The following is an 18,242-nucleotide window of genomic DNA, read 5'->3' on the forward strand; positions in this document are numbered from 1 at the left end:
AACATCATTCCAGAAAGACTCCCTCTCTTCCTCGTCCCTTTCATTACCAGGCCCACGTGCACTCACATACACCCACAACTCACATTCAAATTTCGCTTTCACCGACATCAGTTTCGATGACACCTCCTTCCATTCAGTCACACACTGCTGTAATCCCGGACTCACTAAAAAGGCCACACGTTCTCTTGCCGTTCCTCTATCGACACCTGACAATCTTCCATTCACACACCCAAACATAGACTCATCCTTCCCTTTCATCTTTGTTGCACTCAAAGCTAACACATCCAACTTTCTTCTCACAAACATTCCCCCAATCTCCTCCCTTTTAGCCTCAATCGTACTACATTCACGCACATTCATAGACCCAATCTTCAGGGTACGGGGATAACTCAATCCCCCATCCCTTTCTCTGGCCTGTCTCTTTTTAGGAACTAAAAAACAGAGGAAAGGCTCCCCAGCTCCCTCACCCCGCCCTTATTAGTCGCCTTTTAAGACACGCAGGGAATACGGTGGCAGTATTCTTCCTAACACAACCTGGCCGCAGAGTAGTAGTAGTACAACCCCACAGTGCAGCCAGATTGTGTCCCCCCTCGCCACAGGGGAGGAAGAAGTATTATGAAATATGTGTTCTGGTTTTTAGGAACAAATATTCTAGAGATTAAATTGTGTATATAACAGGTTGTTTATACTTTTCTCGACACTCTTACAGACACCATGCACTTCACAATCAAAGTATTCTGAGATATGAAGTGAAAAATAGAAACAACAGAGCGATTTCTGATAACAGTATGTTGCTGTGGAGATTTGTATATCCCGCAACTTGGTTAAAATCTTTTTTAAAAAAGGCTTTCGTGCTGTGTACTCTGGCGCTGACGCAGGAGGTTGTGTTCTCATGAACATAAGAGATTAGGAGGCCTTCTAGCACTACTTTCTAAACCTAAAATTTTGCGATCTCCCATTTATGTTCTTGTGTGTAATTTGTCTTAAGAGTAAATGCAGATAAAACAAAAGTGATGGAATCTTGGGCTGGGGGTGGTACTGCCAAACAAGAGGGTGAGTGGCCATGTACGATTTGTCACAAAAGCGTGGGAAGTAATTCCAGCTTGTGCAGTGTTTGTGCATAAGATATGTAGTGTTATTAGAGGTAGACTGCGAGATAATGCTGATTTCACTTGTGCAGAGTGTCGGGGAGAACATGTGGATATAGCCAGGAGTGAAAGGATTGACCTTGCTGTGAGTCTCTTGAGTGTGTGGAAGAGTTTTGTTATTTTGGAGACATGTTATGTGCTGTAGGTGGGGCAGGAGCTAGGTCTGTGGCTAGAGTGAGGAGTGGTTGGAAGAAGTTCAGGGAGCTGTTGCCTCTCCTGACACTGAGAGGGCTCTCCTTGCGTGCTATGGGATCTCTGTATGCGGCATGTGTTAGGAGTGTACTGATGTATAGTAGTGAGGCCTGGGCAGTAAAGGAATAGGATATTCTCAGGCTCAAACATACAGATATGGCAATGATGGTGCATCCTTGAGTGCAAGGCTTGGGGGGGCTAGGTTTACGATGGAAGAGTTGAGAGGTTGGATGGGAGTGGAGTGTATTGGTGTTGTGATGAGGAGAGGTAGAATGGACGGTCTGTGCATGTGGAGAGGTAGAATGAGATGGTCTGTGCATGTAGAGAGGATGGGTGATGATAACTGGGTGCAGAAAATGAGAAGTGTTGATGTTGGGGGTAGGGTAGTGAGAGATAGACCGAAAAAGACCTGGGACAAGGTCAATGAGTATGACCTCAGGGTTAAGGGACTGAATAGGGAGCTGCCAGAGATCAAGCAGCATGAAGAGCCACCATTAAGTGACCAAGGCCTATGCATGCAAGCATATTGGAGCCTTCAAAAACGAAAATATCGATATAGACTTCATAAATAACACTGAAGAGCTCATTAACTTGGACTCTAAGTCTGTTATATATGCAACTGGTTAACACTGGAACTTTCTTCCTCAGTCTGTCTTTCTCATTGCTTGTAATTTTCAATCTTTTAAGGGGAAAGTCCACGAATCCAGAATGATAAATAATTAATATGACTTTCTTTTTTGTTCAATTTCCACGAAAAAAAATGAAGGATCTGAGCAGGCTCGTTTTTGTTCAATTTTTATTTTAAAAAAAATGCAGGCTGGAAGCTTTCAGACATTTATTTTTGCATTTAAAAATCTAATATTTAGTTTAATCTAAATGATAGACCATGTTTTCTCTTAAGGAATCCCTTTATTCGGGTTGATCACTGAACAACTGATGTTTCATATGGGCAGGAAGCAAAATCAAGTTGCAAAACCATGTAATTACTTCCAAGTATTTGCTGGAAGGTGTTGAGAAAAAAGGAACTTGAGTAATATAAGACTGTAAAAATGCGAGAGCCTCAGCTTGGCCTTTGACTCCAAGTACAGGCACTCAGAAGAAAGATCAGCGAGTGACTGTATTTGTGGCCGAATATCTCCTGCCTAAGCGTGAAGATTGTTTGACCAGTAAACAAGCTTGAAATCAGGTTTCATTCTCATGGTAGTATCTCCCAGGGTCGATGGTAGCCACTCATCTATTACCTCATTAAAAAAAAACACACACACACACAAATGCAGAAATATACTGATAAGAAAGAAGTGCGATAAAGCCTTCCAAACTGATGGAAATGCTGGCCTGGGAGCCATTACGGTGTGGTCTCCCTTGCTACGCCAACTTTCTCCATCACTAACTCCACTTCATTACCGCCTTGCCTTCTTTCTTGACCCACCACCCTTCTGTGTATGTGTGTGTGTGTGTGTGTGTGTGTGTGTGTGTGTGTGTGTGTGTGTACCCCTCGTTTAAGTTTGAGAGTAATTTGTTTACGCTACTGTGTGTCACTACGTTTTATTTAGCACATAATTTGGAACAGATTGAAGATATCCTTGTTTGGAGGGTGTAGTTTTTACAATTTCACTGCAAGGTATGTTTCTTAGTTTATCTTTATTCTCACCTGTGTATGTCTTCTAATTTTGTCCATAGACTCTGTTTATATCTTCATGAATATATTAAGAGAAACATAAGTAACATTTAGTTTACTGCGATATATGCGCTTAATATTCATTGAAACTAATTAATTGTTGTCAAAAATCAATAGTATAACGAACTGGAACTCATGCATTTAGTTTAGAGGAATCGATAAACCTGCTACAAGCGACAAAATAATATAGGAAGTGAAAGTTGCAAAAACGACCATGACCTGTTGAAAAATTATTTATTATTTCTACCACGAAAAGAAAAATTATATGATCTTTTTGCTCTTTGGTGTTATAGTATACCGTAGTAAAGTTGAGGAGTAAAGAAAGAAGACTAAACTAAAAGTAGAGGGAAGAATGAATAACTTAGACCTACGGCACCTATCTCTTTAAGTATAGATTTCATGAAAATTCCAGTGGCGGTTGTCTTGTATTTAAGCTCGGTCTGTGACACATGCTGAAGGAAATATCGATTAAAAAAAAACAAAAAAAAACAGTCACCCACCTCAGCCCAATCAAGAGAGGAACAAAGTCCCGAGGCAAACATCATTTATTGGATTGTCATCCCCCAGACCTTGCCTACTGAAAGTTCTCTGACTCGGAGCCCTGCTACAGAAGCAACAAGTCAAACTACCTACTGACACCACTGCTCCTACCAGAGCTGCATGAAAGAGACGACCCTACAGTTTCCCTCTCACTAAGTTACAGTCTGTTGAGGAATGTATGTCAGGACTAGAGTAACAGGCAGCCCTACGGTAGGTAATAGCTTGTTAAGTCACCGTGCATCTTAAAAAAAAAAAAAAAAAAAAAAATCACAAAATATGGAGGCCCACAGCCTTATCGCCAAGAACATTCTACCATCTCCTGACAGAGGTCGTAAACATGGTTGAACAAATCAGAACTTGTCACTAAAGGACAAGGACACAAAGAAAACAGGGTCCCCGCTTACAAGTTTCTAGTTCATATAGCCAGCACTGAGAAACGGACATTAATGTCGCTGGCTTATCTGGTGTTATGGTCTACCTGTCGTACAGTAAAGGCGTACAGTTGACGTCGGACAAAGATCTGCTTCTGCTTGATAGTGTTTTGTATAACAATCAGAAGGTAAGGAACTGAGATACATGAATTCAGTTGCATGAGAGCAAATTGTGGAGATAAGTCCATTAGCGCCATCTAATTAGTATGCTAAAAAGTGAACTAAGGTGTTTTTATTTGTATTTAATTTTGCTTAAATACCAGTGTCTATGATAGGGTGTTATGTTATTGCCTCCAAAGGTATATGACTTCACCGAGTGCCGAGTAAATTGTTTGAAGGTGGCAAGGTGTTTTCGAGTATCCGACATATATATCGCGTTGCTCCTATCAATGCTGTTGATGAACATATTTTATTTCCAGGTGGTGGTGCAGCCTCAAGTGAGCCACGACTACAGTTAATACTCGATAGATTACTATAGTTGGCCAGCAGAAGGTGTTTGATGTACCTGAACCATTACTGGTGATGTCATGGAACCAGGAGATATCAGGTAACAAATAAATCACCTGATAAATGACCGGGACCGCTTTATTTCCCAGAAGACGACTGGGTGTTAGTAGGGAGAAAAAACCTCCTCCTCTCGGTGGCTTGGTTGGCAGTTTGTAAAGCGAAGCAGTTAAAAATGACGGCAGTTTCACACCTGACACGTCCCAGTAATAAAGGACAGTGTGTCTCGTGGGAAAGGGGGAACACAGCAAGTCTTTTCCATATTTTATTTTACCTGCATTGTTTTCGCTCAGCCTTCAATAGTTGCTTGTTTTATTGTAAGTAATATTTCTTTCTTTTTGCGGCATTGTCAGAAATTGTTTCCATTGCGGCGCTGTACATAAATATTATACTTGCTGTGACCCAGAAAATGTTATTTTTGTTTCCTACTAACATTTTGCTGCATGGTAATACAGTTTGTGTGTGTGTGTGTGTGTGTGTGTGTGTGTGTGTGTGTGTGTTGGAACCGCCTTGCGGCATTCATTTCAAAGCTTCAAACAGCGGAGGAGTAAACAAAAATCAGTCAAAAATTTTTACAAATATATTATGCTCCGTATAATTTTCTGGAAAAAGTGAGCGAAGTGGAGAAAAGATAGCACCAAAGTGAATATTCTGTTTGTACACTGTTTTAAACAGGACTGTGTGCCACATTTTACCATTAATATTGCTTATTTATAGGAAGTAATTTATGTATGTTCTGTTAAATAGTGCTATCCGTTCACAGAGCAGAGGGCGGGAAATCCCAGAATATCTTGCATGACCCCCTCTGAGTGTGGAGCATAAGAACAGATTTTATTCTAATGCTCATAACCATTGCATGGTCAAGAGAGGAAAACACTATTAAAAAAAAATGGGTATCAATCTTGTTACACTAACAGTCGCATAAAATCTTGAAGTTATCAACCCTCACAGCCCCCCAAAGGTATATATAGATATCTGTTCTGCCATCGCCAGACAGTGTTATTGAGGTAACAATAAAATTTTCGAATTGACGGTTAGATTCGGTTTTCGCTACCTTTTTGCTGTCAGCGTGAACTAAGCTGAATAGAAATGGTCGGGCAGCAGCAAGAATTAAGTGTCAAAAGATGGTTTGAAGCTGAATGTGCAAAAAGGAAAAAGACTGATGGGGTTCCTAATACGGTACTAGGGCAGTGCAAGACATGGCAAACACTCCTTACCTGATATATGCGAAGTGTCGTCCTTAGCTGAAGTCAAGTTGTTGGTTTAGTGAATTTTATGTAAGATTCAGCGTTTTCTGTCCTCATATCTACATACTTCCCCCTCCCACAAGTAAATATATACTCTTTCCCCCCAAACATACACACACACACACACACACACACACACACACACACACACACACACACACACGAGACTCCCCTAGGGGCATAAAATTATTACATAAACCTAAAATGCCCACTGGAAACTGCTGTATTTTATTTTTCTTGCACTTTCATGCATATACACAACCACCTCGTCGCACATTAGATCAAATATCCTCAAGTCGTCATCCCATCAGGCTGATAAAGTGGTGATGTGATTTACGATTTCCTGTTCTGTGCTTCAAAATTCAAACAGTACGCATACAGAATCCCTTCCTCACACATCAAAACACACTTCTACACAATCATTTCTTCACATATCATAGTACACTTCCCTCAGCCTTCATCCAAATTCCAAACCCACACGTAAAAATGGCCCTGCAGCCTGGTCAGACCCATCATGTTGCCAGCATCAGCAGCTGAACGAAACTCACATGCGACCTTAATTATATCTCCCTAGAGTCAGGTTTGCTCTGCCCCGGCCAATTAGCAAAGTAATTAAACTGTCTCATCCATAATTTCCAGCGGCAACTTTCATGCAGCGGGAAAGTGACGATATCAGGCCCATAAATCTATTCGGGGGGCTCCGGCTGCATCAGGGTGGGATAGAGAGGACGAGGGGTGGGGGTGGGGGGACTGGAGAAGTGAGAGAAGGGTAAGGGGGAGAAGGGAAGGGAAGAGAAGGGAAGGCACGGACCTGAAAGGATGAGGGTGGCGAGGGGATGGAAGGGTCTAACTGTAAGGGAGAGGGAGAGGGGAGAGGACGGAAGAGGGCGGAACTTGAGTGAAGAGGAGGGGAGGGAAGGAGAGGGGAGAGGAGGAACCTGAGGAATAAGGGGAAGGTAGGGGGATGGATGGAACGGAACTGGAGGGAGGGAAGGGTGCGCAACTGGAGGGGTGAGGTAGTAGTCACAGCAGCTAGATGGAATGAAGATATGAAACATAAGAGATGGAGGTAGAATAGTGGTTAGGGGTGAGATATTGTAAGTTATCTTTCTTCATCCAATGACTTATTTTTGAAATTTATGCTTACTTTCTCCAGACGATTTTAACTTCAGAGAGACCAGTTGTACTGATGGGGTTATAAACAGTATCCACAATACCCCTCACAGCCTTAGAATACGTCACTGAAATCATATGGTTAAAAAAAAAAAGTTTGGGACTGAAAGGATAAAGCCAGAGTGAGAGGAAAGAGACAGTAGTTACTGGAGCCTGATGGAACTGAGAGGGGGACAAGAAAAAGTTGGAAGGCTGAAAAGAGGTCGAAGTTAAAAACAGGGCAGGAAATGAAAAACAGAGACAAGTTTGTGAGTGAAATGAATTTGGGATAAGGAAGTTGGACGGAGGAAGAGGGTCAAGGCAGTAGTCAGAGTAATGTAAGAGAATGAAGTTGAATGAACATAGGAAATAAAGAATGAAGTGGAAATTGAAAAAAGGTCGGCGTTAAGAACAGTTAGTAAATGAAAGATTGGAGGTTGAAGGGTGTTGGGTAGACAAAAGGTAGATCGTGAATTAGAAGTGAGGCAAAAACAATGAACAGATGATGGAGAGACGAGATAATAAAAAAACTGAGGGGGTGGGGAGCGGCTAGAGGTGAGGAGAGATGGGATGGAAGAGAAGTAAAGAGGAGGTGGAATTGTTGATATTCAGGAGGCTCTAGTTATAAGGACTGTCAAATCTCGTGCTAATGTAACTGAGAATTTCGAAATCTCTCTGGATGAAAAAATGGATGTGTGGCTTATTATTGTAGGCACTCACTTACGACTGCCTTCTTTTCCACACTTTTACATTTCCAGATTCTACCAATCCCGGGTGGTGATAGTGGTGGTGATGGTGATGCTATTTCGTTTATGTGAAAAAAGAAAGAAAGAAAAAGAAACAGTTCACTCAGCTATCATTCATCGTAGGAAGTATTTTTGGGTTCGCGAGCTCAATAATGCCTCCACGCTGCCCATGACCTTATTGCATTTTCTCAAGAAAGACTATGCCCAGCGTTGTATGAGACGCTTTTTACTCTCTTGTTTGGAGACTGTCTGAGGTTCTCGTTAGTAACGTCCATGCTCGTACATCCGGTAAGGAGAAGAAATTATTGTAGTATTAGCTTATATTAATTAAATAATGAAACTAGCGGTAGAAAGGAACAATGAGGAAGGAAAGTAAAGTAAAAATCGCCACACCCCTTGATTTTTAGAGGTCCATATGCCGTAACTCAGGGTATAACTACAGTATGGCCCCTGATCAATTAGAGGAAAATCATAAAAAGCAGTTTCCCCCTACACACCAGGCCTTTCAGTCAAAACTGGCATGACAGAGTGAAAAGAATGACCAAACAGTATTGAAAAAATAGTAACGAGGAGATTTTTTGAAAAGGCTCGATGATTGAAAATCTTATTAGAAATCTTCAGTTTACCAAAGACAAGTTTACGAATGGCATTTAAAGTAAAGACAAACAAAAAGTTAATACATCGCGACATGAAATATTTAACTAAAGATCAAAGTTAAGTGGCTGTCCAGGCATTTAAATCCTTACGGAAGACCTTGTTTGCTAAGGTCGTGGGCAATACTAAATACTGTGTCACAGTATGTGGTAGCACTTCGTAAGTAGGAATGCCACAGCTTCAAAAGGGCGTCCTGTACCACAGGGTATAGTAGCATTTGCGAGAAAAAGGTCCCAAATCCCAGTTCGAAGCATATGAACTAAAGGACCTTCGCTATTAAAGTGAAAAACTACTCGCAAAGTCTTGCTAACCTTCGTAGGAGTCGCGAAATCGAACCGCAAAAATATCGATTTTGTTCTTTCTTCTTTCATCAGTCATAACTCCAAAACAAAAAGGCGTTCACGAGTGTACCATACACCAAAATTCTTTTCTTGTTTAAAAAACGTTCATGGTACTGTTCGCGAGTTACGGCCTGAAAACCACCTCGTGGTCAACCGTAAGTGCGACATTTTGCGCAATATTGGTTAGCTACAGCTCGCCTATAGTTAACCCATTGTGGGCCAGGGGTTACCAAGTTACACAGAAGGCCGATGGGGTCCCAGCAGACCCCAAACCTTATTGGTGTATTTCTGTCATATTCATAAAGTTATATCTACTAAACTTTGTACATATGTTGCCCAGGACACGGCACGAGGAGCCAACCCACCAAGGGTCCTTTTTTTTTTTTTTTTTTTTTTTGTTATTATTGTAACAAAAAAATTTCATTTTATCACAATTTTATTAAAGTTTGAGTGTGGAAGTACTGATTCTACACTTATCTGAATGTCTGATTGTCAGTATTCTTGGAACAGGTTCTCAAAATAATAACACGCTCGTGTGTAAAGTAAATTAGCATGATCATAATATATAACAATCCCTATAATGTTCATTTTTGGTACAACAATTTCTTGTTTTATCCTCTTGATGCGCATCTTCTGTATTACTACCACCACTTGCATTTTCAGAATTATCATCAGCACTCACATGAGTCGCAATACTACTCACACTAATTTCACTGTCCGATCGTTCAAGCACTTCATAATCGTCAGTGTCGGATACAGATATATCACCTTCTAATTAATTTTCTTCTTCTTGGTCACCTTCTACCACCGCCATTGAGGCATAAAACTTTGCTACTGGTATTGACAATGTCTTAATGTCTATAATCTGAAATATCTGAAAAAAAATATATATAAAAAATTAGTCACACGAAAGGCCAGGTGGGGTCCTGGCTGACCCCACAGACATTTATTGCAAAGTCACTCCTTAATCGTGCGAGATTTTTTGCTCAAATTTTATGAGGATATAAAATAACCATCTACAATAAAAGTCATGAGAGGCCAGGCTGTGAAAGTAAAAAATGGCTGAATGACAACATTTTAAAAACATACTGGGGTCCGCAGGGACCCCATTTGCCCATGAAGGGTTAAAGAACGTGTCAAAACACTTCCTTGCACCCTCGCTTTATTCTTTCATTATGCTAAGCATGTAACAATCCAAATCTAACACTTGCTTTATGCACAATTATACATCCACAAAAAATCATAAACTAGGAAACAAAAATGTTCATATAAAATGATTGTTAAGAAGTAGGAATGGCAAAAGTGCACTGACAAAAGATGAAAAAAAGCACAGAAAAAATATTTAATTCAGGATGGGAGGTGATTTGGAGACCTCTGCCCATGACTACATTCTGCCAGCTACAAGTTTGTGGCTAAACTGTGGAATGTAGTAATGCGTATAAGGTCTCCAAATCTCCTCCCATCCTGAATGCTCTCTTGTATCTGTGCTTTTTTCATATCTTATCCATGCTCTTTTGCCATTCCTACTTCTGAACAATCATTTTATAAGGACATTTTTGTTCTCTAGTAATATTATTACATTTATACCTGTTTCTTTCAAAATGACTTCCGATCTGCTTTGTACCATATTACTGTAGTCCCTGTACATGGAGATTCATTGTGGTGTAATGAAACCCCATGGTAATAAAATGAAAGCGTCATGACACCGAATAGTTTTTTTCCTTATTTTGAGAAGAAGGAGCACTCAGAGAGTGCAACACTCCATTCCACTAACCGATCAAAAGGTTTAACCCGCCCAGTCCCGGCCACTTTTTGACCACTGGTACCCCCCAATCCCGGGCAATTTTTGACCTTTTTTTTTTTTGCTAAAACTTTCGCTTTTGGTGAGAAACATCGAAAATTCATAGAGAAATCGCTCACCTGAGGTTTAAAATACTCATTACAGGTAGGAGAGCCTCCTTACTTTACTGGGTTTTCTATCAGGCTGGCGCCAAAGAAAACGAGTTCTATGGGAGGATAACTATTTCACACCACTCATAAACGGTATTTATTTATTTACTGTTACGAATTTATATGTAGTACAAAAGTATATTGGTTTTCAAGCAGTAATATAGGCATTATAAGCATTGTTTCACTCGCTAATACCTGACCTTTTTTTGCCACATTACCTGATCATCATTTCTAACTGTTTCTTCTTCTAATCCTATGTAAAGTTTGTCCTCCACATTGGCATTGATTGGGGAATCACTCTGGCCCTGAATTTCGTACCGTGGCATGACATGGCTATACTGGCCAGGTCACTGATAACAGGTGAATTGCTGAGAAAAGGGCATGCAGGGGGGGGGAGGAGGTCATGCTGGGTAAGGCATTGTCTCTGCCTGGCATCTTGTTGAGGCAGGTGTCCCGTGTATACGTACCAAAAATGACTCGCGAAAATTGAAAATTGTGGAAATTATGAACCTTGCAATTGCAGGACGTTGAAGTACGTCCTCGGGATTAGCTGTGACAAAACGTGAGGACGTGGAAGTACGTCCTCGGGACGGCACGGGTTAATATTTGATTGTGCCCTGTGACCTTGTCCTTCGAAAATTACTCTCAAAATCAAACTACTTCATCCTTGCCTAACCATTAGCCGTTCCACCAGCACTGATTCAAATGAAGTCAGAACGGTCAAAACTGCCTCAGCTCAGGTCAGAATTGTTTGAGATGACTTTTCCTGTGACCCTGAACTTTAATTATCCTTTTAACCTTGACCTTAGACTGTCCTCAAAGTCGACCCTATTTGTTTCTTGTTTGAACACGACACTTTGCATAAACTTTAGTCTGTATCAAATAAGATCTGCATAAGCTGATCTTGCACTGGGACTTTGACCTTTAAATTATCTCTCTCAAGAACAATAGGTCATACTCTTGAATGATCCTTAATTCATCCACAAAGTTTGATCTAAATCAGATATATATATATTTTTTTTTATTCACCCACAAACACATTGATTGAACCTTGTTCTTCGCCTGTGACCTTGACTTTTGAATGATTGTTCTCAAAATTTAATCCCGTTGTTCTTCCTTGACCTGTAAATATATCTCAGAAATTTAGGGAAATCTGTTGAAAGCTATATAAGCCAAACTTGACATATGACTTGAAAATTTGATCTCTTGACTTAAAAAACAATAGATCTACTCCATGGCCGATGCTCAAACCTCCCACAAAGTCAGGTTAAAATAGGATGAAAATTGTTTGAGTTATTTTGTTAACACTCACTCGGGTCGAAATTTCCCTTTTCTCTGTGACCTTGAGCTTTGACTGATTATTCCCAAAACTGAATCACTTTGTTATTATCTCTCATTGTTTGGTATAAATAGTTAAAAATTTTAAGCTGATCTTGACCTTTGACCTTGCCGTATAACCTGTTGTCCTAAAAACAGTAGATATACTGAATTTGTTTTCCGGCCCTCAGTCCTTCCACCAAGTCTGGCTAAAATCGGATGTAAACCGGTTATTTAGTTAACAAACACTCATATGGGTTGAACTTTGACCATGTCTTATGACTTAGAGCTTTGAGTAATTGTTCTCAACAGTAAATCACTTCAGTTTTTTTTTTCCAAAATGTGCTGGAAATTGGATGAAAGCTTTAAGCTGTGTTGCTAGGTCACTGTTTTGACCTAGCCCTGCGACCTTGGTCTATAACCTAATGTTCCCAAAACAATAAACTTCTATATGATCTAGCTCTCAACATATCCAACAACATGGGCTAAAATCAGTTAAAATTTTTGAGTTATTTTGTTCACACACACACACACACACACACACACACACACACACACACACACACACACACACACACACACACACACACACACACACACACACACACACACACATAAACACACACACACACACACACACACACACACACACACACACACACACACACACACACACACACACACACACACACACACACACACACACACACACAGCTAAAAGCATAACACCCGCTCTTGCTCCATGAGACGCTGGTGTAGTTAGGGAAGTTAACAACAATGCCCTAAACAGCTGTGGGACTGTTATGGCTCTGATATGTGGCTACATGGTGCATCACCAGAGTTAAACATTTTGTGTGCCAAAATCTTTATCGAGTGACCAACTACGAGTAATTGGGCCTCTCCAAGAGATGGTCCAGCTTCTAAAAATTACAAGTTTTCTGTGTTATAGATAAAAACGATTGCAGTAGCTAGGATGAGTGAATTCATAACATTTAGAGTCAAAGTGCAGTGAAAGAATATCGAGGAGAGCCCTGGTCGGGTGAAAGTCACCACGCTCTGGTTAGCACCTTCCCCCTCTTCAGTTCCACCACAATTTCCAGCTCGTGGGCGCGTTATGATCCAAATAGGCCTTGTGGCGAGCGCTTGAGGTAGATGGAGTAGATGGGTAGGGTGTGGTGGACGACGGGGAGAGTCCACCCGTATCTTCCGGGTTTTTGCAAGGGACTGGAAGCACACGATAGAGTGGAGGAACCCGTCGTTCCCAGCTGTCTAGATAGAAGCCCGAGGGTGCTGGTTACATCATCTTAATGGCTGTCAGATGAAAGGCCGCCATCGTCCCCACCCGTTCTTGCCCAAGCCCCACAACAAAACCCACAACAGAGATCAGATGATTCATACTGTGTTTGGCAGTTTTTGCTTTCATTTTACGGTAAACTTGCACCAACCTCACGCTGAGAGAGTAACTATTAGCGTAAGCATTTTTTCTTTTATAGTTATTCCTCGGAAATTAACCCTTTCCGGGTCATTAATCGACCTAGTGTCTACAAAGGAGCGGCATGGTCCTTTTTTGTGGGAATGAATAAGTATTTCACTCAATCAGACAAAAAAAAAAAAAAAAAAATAGAAACTCCGTATTTAAGTATCAAGTCAGCCAGACTCCACGTTGCCTAATCTTAACCTAACTGTAATACCTGAAATTGTCTTAGAGGGACTCGGGGAGATGGCAGCATACAAGTAGAACGCCGTCATGTCCAGTGAAAACAAATCCAAATATTCTAAGGGATTTTAAGTTGCTTTACAAAGGAAGGTTGTGGAACCAAAGGTGTTTATAATTATAAGCGCTATAATTCAGCTCTATTGACCTTTTCACGGCATGAAGTTGGTGTTAAAAAAAAATAGTGTAAGTTGTAACCAAGAGGAGATAGTTTACATCAAGAGTCATCGGCAAGGTAAAATTAAAAGTATAGGTCGCACTCGGAGGTCGACACACCAGGGAAGGTAAGGTTAAGGATAAATAAAGAATAAAGTAATAAAACAAAATAAAAAAGTTTCGTTACCTGACGTGTGATCTGAGTGAAATACTGTATCTCTCCAATTGATTTTTCCCTCATTACCTTTTTTTCCTTGTAATTATCCTGGAACATTTTTTTTTCTTTTTACGGAGGGTTAGTGTCCCTCCCCGGAAAACAACTAACTAAAAATACGAACAAGAAGCCTCGGACCAGGACTGACCAAAAGTTGACGACCATGGACCGAACAAAGGACATGGTACGGATAACTACATGGAATGTAAGGGGTGCAAATCATGAGGTGAAAAAAAGAGATTGTCCAGGTGCTTGAGAGTGCAAAACTGGATGTATGTTGATTAACTGAAACTAAATGTGAAGGTGAGAGTGTGAGAGAATGGGAGTATGGATGAGGTATATGCGCGGGAGTAGGTGAGAATGAGAGGGCAAAAGAAGAAGTGTGTATTTTTGTGAGTAACATACAGTACGGAAGGAGAATAGAAGAGAATATGGATCAGTTGGCTCAAGGATTGTGTGGGTAAAATTGAAAGCTGGACTACAAATGTGGGCGATTGTGTGAGTGTATGCGCCAACGCAAGATCGTGCAGGCAGAGTGAGAGAAGAGTTCTGGACAAATGTGGAAGCATGCATGGAAAAGTTTGAAAGGAATGATATATTGTCTTTGATTGGAGATATGAATGGAAAAGTAGGGAATGTGAAAGTGCTTGGAGTTGTTGGTGAGTGGGGTGTGCCTGCAGAGATGGATGAGAATGGCAGTGCTATAGTGGACATTTGTAACGGGAGGGGGTTGGTCATAGCCAATACCCTCTTCAGGCACAAAATGATCCATAGGTATACGTGGCGAGTAGTGAGAAGGGTGAGCGGTGAACTGAATGAACGGAAGGCAATGGCTGTTTATATGTGCGGATGGCAAACTGAGATGGTGTGTAATGGATGCAAGAGTATATAGAGGCTGGGGGAGAAGACTTTCTGACCACCACTTGGTGATGGTCAAAATCAAGGTCCAAGTGAATGGAGAAATAGAAGAAAGGAAGGACAGGAGGAAGTAGTTCATACAAGGAGGATGGAAAGGTTACAAGAGGATGGAGAAAAGGGAGAAAATAAGAAGGAAGTGGAGGAGCGATTCGGTAAATATGGATTGGAGCAGATAGAGGACGTGGAAGGCGTGTGCAAGATATTCACAGAAGAAATCTGTGCAGCATGTGAGGTGGTGTGTGGGGTGAAGAGAAGACGAAAGGGGGCGCAGGGAACAGCATGGTGGAATGAAGAGGTGAGACAGGCTGTGGCACAAAAGAAGAAAGCATATAGTGAGTGAATGAGAAACAGGGGTGTGGAAGAAGTTAAGAGATGGAAGAGATAGTTATATGTAGAGAGGAAGAGAGAGGTGAAAAGATTAGTAAGAGAGAGTAAGAAGAGGGTGGATGAGGAATTTGGAAGGAATTTGAGTATAAATAGGAGGGAATGTAAGAAAATGTTCTGGAAAGAGATAAGGAGAGTTAGACAAGGTGCCATAGAAGTTATCTGGGAAGTGAAAGTTAAAAATGGTAGACTACTAGTGGAGAAGGGAGTAAAAGTGAGCAGATGGAGAGAACACTTTTAGGAACTGTTTATCATAGAGAATGCAAGTATTGCAAGTGTAAGTGGCTGGGGAATAGATGAGAAACAAAGGGATGTGAGAAGAAAGGAAGAACACAGTAGGATGGAAGTTGTGAAAGCAATGAAGAAAGTTAAAATGGGGATAGCCCCAGGAACTGATGGAGTATGTGGTGAAATGCTGAAGTATGAGGGAGAGATAGGAGTAGAATGGTGTAGAAGATGTGCAGATTGGCCTGGGAGGAAGATAGAGTTCCGGAGAATTGGAAGTCAGGTATAATTTTTCCCCTGTACAAAGGAGAATGGGAAAAAGAAGTACTGTATATGGTTATCATAGGGGCATTTGTCTTCTTAGTGTAATAGGAAAAGTATATGGTAGGATACTTATTGACAGAGTTAGGGAAACTACAGTGGAATTAGTTGGAGAAGAACAGGGAGGTTTTAGGAAAGGAAGAGGTTGTGTAGATATTCATTCTTAGATCTTTAGTGGAAAAGTTTCTAGAGAAGGGAAAGAAGCTGTACGTGGCCTTCATGGATTTGGAAAAGCATACGACAGGGTGGATAGCCAAGGACTGTGGAAAGTATTAAGAATATATATGGAGTAGATGGGAAATTGTTGAATGTTGTGAACAGTATGTATGAGGATGCTATGGCTGCAGTGCGTGTGGATAGTGAACTGAGTGAATTTTTCTCTTTGAAGGTTGGATTTTAGCAGGGATGTGTCCAGGGATGGATCCAGGGGGGGGGGGAGAATGGGGGGGATGCATTCCCCCCACCGGCCATGCATCATTGAATAAAGAGGCAATTTCAACATAGAAATATCAGTATGTCGCGTCAAGTCTTTGGTTGAACCAGCGAATCAGACCCCCCCACCGAAAATTCCTGGATCCACCCCTGGATATGTCACGTTTCCATGGTTGTTCAATCTGTACATGGATAGGGTTATAACAGTGATACAAGGTAGGCCAGTGGATGTTAGACCAGCCCTAATGAGAGAGCGCAGCGTTTGGAAACTCCCTGTACTATTGTTTGCAGATGATACTGTATGTTACTGAGTGAAGACGAAGGGGAACTGCGAGCCTTGGTGGATAAGTCTGGGAGACTGTGTCAGAAACGGAATCTAAAAGTGAATGTGGGGAAGGGTAAATTTATGGTCTTCGAGAGAAGTAAAGTGAGTGAATGTACAATGAGGTTGGATGAGGAGGAAACGGAAAATGTGAGTACGTTTAAATACCTGGGTAGTGTGATGGGTAAGGATGGAAGTTTGGAGGGTGAAGTGCTTGAAAGGGTACAACAAGGAAGAAAGGTTGCTGGTTCCTTGAATGCAATGATAAGAAACAGGGAAGTGAGCATGGAAGTGAAAAAGTTACTTCATGACAGAACTGTGATACCACCTCTAACGTATGGATGAGAAGCTTGGACCTTGTTGGAGGGACAGAAATCAAGAGTGAGAGCAGTGGAGATGAGTTATCTGAGAGGAGCATGTGGAGTCACATGGGGAGACAGACTGACAAATGAGGAAGTGAAAGAGCGTTGTGATGTGGATATGGATGTGATAGGAAGCGTTAAGAGAAACACACTGAGGTGGTTTGGCCATGTGGAGAGGATGGAGAGTGAGAGACTGACGAGGAGAGTGTATGTGAGTGAGGTGGAGGGGGGGAGAGGGAGAAGAGGTCAAGAATGAGATGGAGGGACAAGTGGAGAGGTATATGAGAAAGGGATACGTGAACTAGGAGCAGGACAGTGAAATGGTGGGGGAAAGGGCGACATGGAGGCGATTTGTTTGTGGCCACCCCTTAGGGGACTAAGGCGTCTGGCAATAGATAAATGAATTTTTTTTTTTACCTTCATGCTTAGGAAGGTGACAGTCATCACCCGTCTGTTTCCCATTAATGAACTGGATGGAGATGGTAAGGGTGACAGGGTGAAGGATGAAGGGTGTGGGTATGTGAAAGGCGAGTGGAAGAATGTGGGTGTGCCTGGATAGAGAAATGGGAAGGTAAGATAAAGAGGGATAGATGTGGATAAGTGAAGGGGAGAAAAGTGGATGTGGGTGAATAGAGGGGAAGGAAAGCAGGTGTGGGTGAGTGGAAGGGAAGGGACAAGAATGCTGGTGGGAGGAGGGGGACGGGGAAAGGTATGTTGGTAATGCAGGGAGTAAGGGTGTGGATGGAGAAGGAGGTAGGAGAGTAAGTGGCTGGGTGAGGGTGTGATGAGTGGAAGAGATGGGAAGATGGTACCGGTGACTGGAGGGTGAGGTAAAATGGTCTGAGTGACTGGGAGAGGAGGGGCAAAAAGGTGTGAATGAAGACATCAAGATGGGTGGAAGAGAGTAAGTGACTGAAGGGGGTTGAGGAAAAGTAGATGGCTGTGGATGAGTAGGAGAGAATGTGGGTGATTAAACAGACTAGAAGAGGAGGATGGAGAGTGTCGGTGACTGTAAGGGGAAGGTATAGAGTTTAAATGAGTGGAGGAGGATTCAGTACGATTGTAGGTGAATAGTGTTGGAGAGGTAAGGGTTTACGTCACGGGCATCGGGAGAAGAGGGAAGGTAGAGAGAGATAGGAGGAAATGAATGTCTGGGAGAGGAGGGGGGGATGGGAAATGACTGGCACTGGAGATAGAGGGAAAGGTCGTGAAAGAGGATGGGAGAAAATGTGGGTGGGTGATAGAGGGGAGGTAAAGTCTGAGTGATGGCAGGAGGAGACAAGTCTGGAATAAA

The sequence above is a fragment of the Coenobita brevimanus genome, chromosome 100, assembly GCF_032717465.1.
Source record: "Coenobita brevimanus isolate Jiangsu-jjx chromosome 100, ASM3271746v2, whole genome shotgun sequence".
Classification (NCBI taxonomy): Eukaryota; Metazoa; Arthropoda; class Malacostraca; order Decapoda; family Coenobitidae; genus Coenobita; species Coenobita brevimanus.